This window comes from Acyrthosiphon pisum, chromosome X (assembly GCF_005508785.2).
Source record: "Acyrthosiphon pisum isolate AL4f chromosome X, pea_aphid_22Mar2018_4r6ur, whole genome shotgun sequence".
Lineage (NCBI taxonomy): Eukaryota > Metazoa > Arthropoda > Insecta > Hemiptera > Aphididae > Acyrthosiphon > Acyrthosiphon pisum.
In genome coordinates this window covers 36,188,662-36,198,501 of record NC_042493.1, presented here as the reverse complement: position 1 = coordinate 36,198,501, position 9,840 = coordinate 36,188,662, and positions in this window count along the sequence as shown.

Genomic DNA, 9,840 nt, shown 5'->3' with positions numbered 1-9,840 from the left:
GCTTGTTATAAACGTTCGTGTACGTCTTACATAAAATGATTTTACATAAACGGTGAACATAAAATTGTATTCCGTAAGATAGATCATAAATCATAATCACAATAAAGATGACAAACAAAAATGAAATAGACAACGGGTATGTAATAATTTAAAACGTAAAGCTGTAGGTGATCCTTTTGAAAAACCAAGTAAAATACTGCATCGTGAGCTATTAAAGGGAGATATTAGTACATGGACGACAAATGACACTACACGAGTTCGAAAAAAATTACATTATACCCGATCAAGCATTTATCCTAAGCTGCCAGAAACTTTGATTGATTTACATACAGTTTTAGATAATTTAAACATCAAAACTAATAGAGACGAAGATTTTTTATTTATTAATATTCATGAAAAAAATATTGTAGCTTGTACAACACACGCAAATTTCAAATATTTAAGTGAGTGCGAAATTGTATTTGTTGACGGTAGGTACATTAGAAAGTTGCCCTAAGATGTTGTATCAATTATTCATAATTCACAGTGTTAAAAATCACAACTTTTTTTTTATTAACGGGAAAAACAAAACAAATTTATGAAGATGCTTTGAATAATTTATTAATGAATATGAACGATTTAAACTTAAATTTATCGCCAAAAATAATTTACGCTGACTGAACTAGCTATTCATTCTGCACTTCTAGTTGTTTTTTCAAACACAATAAGAAAAGGATGTCGTTTTCACTGGGTAGAGCATATGGAGAAAAAAATCAATCAGTAGGTTTATGTACAAATTTAAAAAAAAAACAGAAACCGGATTATTTTTAAAATTATTTATTGGACTGTCATTTTTAAATTCAAATGATGTAGACGACTGTTTTACGAACGAAATCATGGTAATTCAAACCAACGATGATCGTACATGCATTTTGTGACTACTTCTTAAAAACGTATGTGTGGCTAACAGTTTATTTCTACCATCTATTTGGGATGAATTTTCTAATTCTACAATGCGCACAACTAATGTTTGTGAATCATTCCATTCCAAGCTGAATAGCATGTTTTACTCCCCAAGTCCTAATATTTCTCAATTATTTGTTGTCTTTAAGCAAGTACAATGTGATATATATGTAAAAATGCATAGTTCAAATTTAAGTAATAGACGCCGGGAAATATTAGAAAAAGAAAAAAGTATAAGTTCAGTGATGACGGGATTTCAAAATAATGAAATTAATAGACTTGTATATGTAGAAAATTTGGCATACATGGCATTGCCGACGACAAAATAAACAAAACTAAATGTCTAATATATTATGACGTTGAATATGACTAAATAGATAATTATATTATTATAATTGTATACCTGTTATTATGATATTATTATTATTATTGTTTTTTGTTTAATTTATTATTATTATTATACTGTAACGTAATTTTTCATTGTAATATTAACCGTTTTAAAAAATTATATTATACTATTTTATTCTTCAAAAAATGCTGGTTCCATATTGATATATTTTATTATTATGAATTATTATTATTTATTATTTTGTATATTTAAATTAAAGTGTACAGTTATTATCTATTGGCACCCTTTAGAAAAGTGTACATTTGTTTCCATGATATTTCAGACTTAAACATAGTTAAAACTTATATTATCATCTTCAATGATCAAGCAAATTGTTATCAATCTTACCTTATGATAATTATATATAAATATTAAACATTTTTTTTTTATTCACCATCAAGTATAAAAAAATCGAAAATTATAGTCATTGGCACCTAAAATTGTGTTATTGGTTTTAAAATTTCTATTATTGGCATCATCTTAAATTATATATGTAATTTAATAGCTTTACCGATTCATTTGGTTAAATTAATAAATAAAACTACCTACCTACTTATACTATTTTATAGATAGATAGTAGCTACTACTTAGGTATAATGAATAATAATTAAAAAACACATATATAAGCACCAAACAAAGCTTAAACTAAACATAACTGTAGAAAAATATACATATTTACTTTATAATTCTTAATAAAATAACTAATGAACTAATTAATTGTGTTGTAAAGATATTTCATAATTTATTATTTAACTACCTATATGCTTCACTTAGGTAACTCATTCTAAAATTCATAACATTTTATTTACTCGCAATATGTAGTACTGTATTGTGGTTAGTATTATAAAAAACTAAAATTAGTACATCTAGCAGCAATTATAATTATGTTAAACTAGTATATGATTATAATAGGAAGAAATAATAAAATACATTTCAAAGTTTAAAATATTTATTTGGTTAAAATTAAAACCGTCTTATGTTTTATCACTCTTTTCAGTCTTAAGATTTTCTTAAATTTAATAGTTAACAAATAAATTATTTAAGTTTCATACTTAACAAAATTCAAAAATATTAACACTATAGAACTTAATAAACTAAAAACAATTACATGATTTAATTTGCATACCAAAATTTAAAAATTTTTACAGTTTAGACCTCATTAAAGTAAAAAAAAACAAAGTATTTGATTATAATAAGAAGAAATAATAAAATACATTTCAAAGTTTAAAATATTTAGGTATTTAGTTATAATTAAAACAGTCTTATGTTTTCTTATCACTCATTTAAGTCTTAACATTTTCTCAAATTTAATATTTAACAGTTAAATAAAACACAATTAAATTATTTAAGTTTCATACTTAACAATATTTAAAAATATTAACAATATAGAACTTGATAAACTAAAAAAAAAACATAGAACCTTCTTATAACAATAAATATTAAATAAGTAGGTTAAAATTTTGGCAGGAGTCACATATAAATAATATTGATTCCCCTGATCCTTCATTGCAGATGATTTTTATCTAAACATTTTAAATGATAAATGTATGAACAAAACTCACAAGACAAACCATTTTGAACATCATTTAAACAATGCCCACATCCAAAACACAGTCCAGTATTTTATAAATACTAGAAGAACTTGACTTGTTACTACATTCATCTGTGTTTAAGGTCAAAACATCAGAAAATTGTTTTGTTTTAGAATTTTCAAAAAGTCCATATGTAATAGTTTCAGCTGGTTTTTTATTTGAAACCAATGGTTTAAAAATATTTCTAACCACATTTTTTCTTGTTGTAATATTTTTACACAATTTTAGTTTTAGTTAATTTATTCTCAATTTATTCTTTGTTTTTTCCTGTTTTTTTTTGTTCTATAATATTTCTTTTTGATTTTTCTTTTTTTTTTCATACATTCTTTGCCACTTATCAGAAGAATTAACAAATGGAACCAGCTCAGTATTTCGCTAACACTTACGTTCAGGAGTTATTGGCCATATTAGACAAGTGTCAATTGGAGACACCTGAAGTTTTTTTATCTTAGCGAATGGTGTGATAATTTTGTCTTCGGATTCTTACAATACATTTTAGATTCTGAGTGGAATAATGAATGTATTGATTTTACAATGATGTGTGTTTTTTTATTTTTGTGTCTGTCATCACCTTTTAGGACAGTAAAAGTGCTTGGATTTTCTTCAACAGTACCTTTTCTGATAGGAAAGTGAATCTAGTTGGTACTTTGAGGGGGTCAAAAGTAACATTTTTCCAATAGTTTTCAAAAGCGCCGTGAAAAACAAAAGAAAAAATAAGGAAAAACAGGAATTTTTACGCAAAATCTGTTTTCGAGAAAATTGATTTTGGTTTTTGGTGCAACTCTTAAACAAATGACCGTAGGTACATGAAATTTTTACTGAGTGTTTATATTAGCATTTTCTATACACCATAACATTTTCCAAATATTTTGACTTATTTTGAGCTGTTTACGGACATTTGTAGTTTCTGTTTATATTTTTTTTTTCTATAAATATCAATAAAATTTTATTTGTTGGTTAAAAAAGCTTGAAAATTGAATAGAAGGTTCTTATTATATTGTTTCAAAGGCAGATGAAAAAAAATTAAAATCCGTAGTCACAATTTTTTTTTATAAGCATCTAAAGTTCAAATATTGACAAAATACGTAAAAATGACGAAAATTTGCAAATTATTTTGAGTTAAGAATTCGTAAAAATTTTTCTTTTTAAATCTAAGATTTTAAAATATAATGCCAAATTTCTCATAAGTTTATCTATCTTTATCAAAAAAAAAAAATATCTAATTAAAGCCAAATTAAATTTTTATGAGCGTTTGAAATTCATATTTTTACAACATTTGATATTCACTCGGTTTCTCATGTAACGATTTTCTTATTTTGTTGTAATTAAAAAACGAATGACTGTAGATACTTGAAAATTTAACTGAACGTTTATATCAGAATTTTTTATATACGATAAAATATTGAAAATAATCTGACTCTTTTTGAGCTGTTTACGGACATTGTCAGTATTAAATTTTTTTTTAGTTTTTTTTTTTTTATAAATATCAATAAAGTTTTATCTGTTGGGACAAAAAGTGTAAAAAATTAATACCTACAAGCAAGGGCGGACTTACCATTTTTCCGCCCTTAGGCATTACAACACTAGCCCTCCGTACATTTGCGTGCTCCCACGGGGGGGGGGGGGGAGTAATGATCCATGAAATAAAACAAAACTATAAAAATTGTAATTAGGTATTTTTATATTTATTCATACCGACTAAACAAATAAATATTAATACAATTTTGCATAGGTACATTTGTATACTTGTACAATAATTAAATCATTTTGCGCTTTGATTTATCTGTAGCAAAATTATCTATGATTTGGTGATGAGCACTCTAGTATCTATAATCGTAATCGATTAGCAGATTTCTGAGCAGTATGCACTATACAGGAGACAGTGCCAGCGTCGCGCGTCGTCGCAATATTTAATATTATTAATTACTTTATCAAGACACCTGATTTCCAGAATTAATTCCAGTATTTTAATTGTGGTGCCGGGTGCGTGGTGAGGCGGGTCATTCCAGTAACTAGTAAGCACTGTGTGAGCTGTCCCCCACCTAGCTAGTAGAGCGGCTATATACAATGTAGTAATGTACTCGGCGGCCCGAGGCAGTATATTTGACCGCCTTGGCTGGCATTTTGCGCATGCGCCATTCACAATATTGTACGTGTTTACGCCGCACACCCGTATACCATCTCCCATGCATTAACAAAGGCAACGCCGGCAACTGCCTCGTCGAGCGTCGATGTCGAACCTCTAGCGGTGGCGGCGCGCGCTGGATTAAACTCAAACGGCAAGGTTATTATAGCTTATTAATTAAAACGTTACTGCGACGTGACTACGTGAGCCATTCTCCAGTTTCATGCAAGTTGTAAACGAAAAAAAATTAATATAAAATATAAATTTAGGTAAATAGAATTATGAAATTATGAAAAACTAAAAAGTAAAAATTAACTAAAAAATTGCACCCCCAAAAATATTGCGCCCTAGACCAGTGCCTTGATGGCCTATGGGTAAATCCGCCCCTGCCTACAAGGCTCCTGATATATTGTTACAATAGCAGTTGAAAAATATTAAAAATACATAGGCACAATTTTTTTTTTATAAGCATTTAAAGATCGAATTTTGACAAAATTTATGAAATTTAAAATTGAATAATTATTTTTTAGTTAATAATTTATAAAATGTTCAACTTTTATATCTAAGGCTTGAAAATTTAAAACAAGATTCCATGTAAGTAGTTTATTCTGTTACCAAAAAATCTAAAAAATACATAAGCATAGTTGCGCCGGAGAAGGGGGGGGCAGAGGGGGCAATTGACCCCTCGGATAAAATCCGAAGGGGGGCAAAAGTATATTTTTGCCCCCCTACCACATTAAAATTAAAGGGTAAAATACAATCGTAATTTACGCTTAATTTATACGTTTACGTATTCAAAATAAGTCTCATTTTCACGAGTGTGCGTTATAATAATTAATATTATTATTATTATTATCGATTTATTATTATAAAATAATACAATTTAATATAAACATAATATTATTGAGTAATTTTTATAGACGTTTTCGGTCGGAGTGCTTTATCAAATATTTATAATTGGAAGTTCCACCAGTCCCGGATAGTGTTCTCACAACATAGTTACAATATTGTTTATTATTACAATATCATTAGGCTATTTTTGAGTTTTTACAGTTTATATCGTTTACGATACGATTCCGATTGCCGATTAGTGATTACTGATTACGACTATTAAATGAGTACGCTGTCGTGATCGTTGACTGTCGGCTACAGTATACAGTTTACACTTTAGTACTTTACAGTAACATTCATATTAAATATTTACCAACTGTAATTGTTTAAACACGTTACACGTACCGGTACCTCCAATGGCTGTTCCCAATCCCCAAAAAAATATTAGAGACTTTTTCAAATTGAAAACACCTGTGAAAATTCAGGAACTTATACCTAACGAGGTAAGTGTAAGACATACTTTCAAATAAATTTGTTTTATTTGTTGTAATTATTAATCTGTCTAGTAAAATAAATTGTTATAAATATAATTATTACTGATATAGTGATATATCAATATACCTAAATCAAACTGATTTCTACAAAGCAATATTTTTGTTGAACGAATAATAATTTTACTTTTTAGATACCTACCAATTATTTTTTTATTTCCTACTCAAATATATTTCAACAACTAATGTCGTTAATTAATATTTGTAGACAGTAGAACAATTATATTTCTGTATAATATATTGTTACTTTTGAATACAACTTCAGGTATTTATTTATTATTTTTATTTTATATTTATTTATATATTGACATATTGTTACTTTGGAATATAACTTAAGGACTAAGGTATAAATTAAATACATTTTTATATTTCATTTATTATATTTATTTAGATACTGTTACTATAACTTTAGGTATAACGTAAATATGATTCATGTTTTGTTTCAATATATAAATGTATAAATTTAATCACTAAATTAATACATTTATATGTTGGTAAAATTTGCTATGTTAAACTAGCTGGTAAACTTTTAAATAAAAAAAATATATATACATATATTTATGTATATACCTATATATTAAACTACCTATATTAACGTTAAAAGAATAAAATATTAAGAAAGGTTTTCTGTTATCAATTACAAATAAATATATTATAATAATTGTTAGGTTTTTTTTTATGTTTTGCCCCCTTATGAAAAATAGTTCCTGCGCCACTGCATAAGCACAGTTTATTTTTATAGTCATTTTAATTTCAAATTTAGACGAAATTACATATTATAAAACCTAGAATAACTATTTTAATTATTTTGTTATGATTGTATATTATTCGTGGGTACTTGAAACTTCTAAAGGATAATATTATATATCTATGATAGTTTCACACTATCACAATTTATTGTTGATGTATTAGTACCTAATGGATATTGTGATATGAATAATTTGGAATTTATTACAGGCACCTATTATAGGTCAATTTTTTTTTTAATACCATAGATAAGTATATACAGGGTGTCCCGTGAGGATTTACTCATTGCGATATCTCCTGAAATAATGGAGACATCGTAATTCTGTTTTTTTATTAAGACTCACAGAGGTAAGCACTACAAATAACTAATTTTTTTTTTATGTTTTGGTAAAAAAGTTAAAAAATATATTTTTTTAATTAATTATTTAAAAAAATATTGAAGATTGCCATTTTGTAAAGTTTATTTTTCTGAAAATATTAACGTTTCAACATTTTAATTTCATTAATCTCCTGATTTTTTATAATTTTTCTAGTTTGAGAAAAACTGCGAATTATTAATTGATATCTACCATAGATTTATAAACCAATAGACAGCACTTAGAGAGAGAATTCAGTGGTACGATATACATAGAGTGAGCGAGAAAAGAAATAAAGTAGTTTCGTTTTTTCTCTCTCAGTTATATGGTATTCAATATAATCGCCTAGCATTAATGGCAGGGCGGAGTGTAATGCGCTGTCCATTAGTTTAATAGATTTATATTTATATTAAACTTGGTCATGGTAAATAATATTGTGGTGAACTATCACTTATGACCACATTATCACAGAGTTTTTCTAGTTATGAGAATAATCACTGATCATAGTGCTATCAAATACATGGCCCGCCGCCCGCGTATTTTATTTCTTTAAAATTGTTGAAATTTTAAATAAAAATAAATAAATATTTTATGAAAGATCAAATATGTACATCTCTGTGATACCAGTAATACGGGTAATACGGATGGATATATTATAATAATTATAATCAACATTTTACGTATTAATATCATACCATTTTATTTTAAGGACGTTCGAATGTACTCATGTCTATACTCCAATGTCTATTATAGTAATTTAAAGTAGCAAAGTTCTAAAATGTTTGATACCTTGTTATACTACGTGTCTACATAAGAAACATTACGAACTTTACTTTTTTGAAAAAGGAACAGGAAATTTACTAAATTAAAATGTAAGTACCAAACATAATTTTGACTTTTTATAACATTTAATAAATAACAATTTTTTTTCAGCATATGTTCAAATTGTTTTCCACCATTGTTGATGCAATATTCAAACCTTTGTGGAATAGACTCATAAACACTGTTTAGCATATCTGATGATATAGTTTCACAGGCATTTTTAATGCGCTGAATCAAATCATCTAATGAAGTCGGTTGGGTGGCGTACACTTTATCTTTAAGGTACCCCCATAAAAAAAAATCAAGAGGAGTCAAATCTGGCGAACGAGGAGGCCATAATAATGGTCCATTTGTACCAATCCATTTTTCAGGGAACTGCCTATGCAAGAATTCTCTGACTATGCAACTGTTGTGAGGAGGAGCACCATCTTGTTGTATCCACATTTCTTTTCGTAGATTTAGAGGTATTCGTTCCAATAAGATGGGTAATTCGTTTGACAAAAAATTCAAATATTTCACACCTGTTAAAAGTAGGTATACTTTAAAAATATAATATTTATCATACAGAATATACATATGTATACTATACTCCGGCTCACGAGAGTCCATACGTAAACCGCGCATCGATCCTGACGGTCGCGACAGCTGCCGGCCGAATTTTCTCCCACTATAGTGCTCTTCCCACCACTCGGCAACGTGAATACAGCGGGTCATAAAAACACGACTAACGACGGCTGTCGGCGATCGTTGCCGGCCGGTTTCCAATCGGTAGATTCAGCGTATCGAAGGGGAACCGATGCGCAGCGACGGACGCGTTCTGACATATGGACTCTCGTAGGCCGGAGCACGATCAAAGATATACTGGTTACACATCGAGACTGTATAACACGGCTCGAAAAGCGCGATTGAAAATGTACTGACTAGTAGCACTATCTAGTGGTCTCTTCAACTTATTTTAACCACGTAAATTTCTTAATTATGAAAACTAAGTATTTATTATTTATATATACCTAAATACCTTAGTACTATAATTACTACTTACTTTTATACATTAACAATTTAAAACCACGATTAAAGATATATGATATATCATTAATCGTGATATACACATTAGTACTTGTCTACTTTAAGACACTATAAATCTATAGAGTATAGACTATAAACAACAAAATGACTTGTTAGTTGTTGTATACAAATATCACATGAAATTTCCAAAATAACATTTGGAATACCTAAGGAATAAGGATAAAAGAAGAAAAAAAGAAATGGAAGTAGCTTTAGGCGTATTATTTAAAAAATCAAATCGGGTTTGTTCAAATCATTTTTATAAAGAAGATTTTAATAATACATGGACGTCAGGTGAAGGAACAAACCCATATACTTACAGTAAACTATTGTCTAATTGAAATTTTTTTTTTTTTTTTTGTTTATAAGTTTATTCAATTTGTTACAAAAAAGAGAACAATAAGAACAATTAATGGTAAAT